Raw genomic sequence first — 338 nt, forward strand, 5'->3', positions numbered from 1 at the left:
AGCAGATGCAGCGATAGCTGCTGCAGCAGCTCCTGCAGCGCATGTGAAGGCTGACGCTGCCGCGGATGTAGCAGCAGAAGCAGCAGATGCAGCAGCAGCAGCAGCGGCAGCAGCAAGGAGCACAGCTGAGCTGCTGAGTGGAATCACACTCATAGGGGATGTCCGTTGCGAAGACGAGCAGCAGCAGCAGCAGCAGCAGCAGGAAGCAGACACAGACTCAACGCAGCCTTCCACTGCAGCAAGGGAGGCCCCGCCGCCGCACGCAGCGGAGGCAGCAGCAGCAGCAGCGGACGCAGCAGCAGCAGCAGCAGCAGCAGCAGCAGCGCCGCGGGTCGAGG

This window comes from Eimeria tenella, genomic scaffold, assembly GCF_000499545.2.
Source record: "Eimeria tenella Houghton genomic scaffold, Eth_scaff1775, whole genome shotgun sequence".
Taxonomy (NCBI): domain Eukaryota; phylum Apicomplexa; class Conoidasida; order Eucoccidiorida; family Eimeriidae; genus Eimeria; species Eimeria tenella.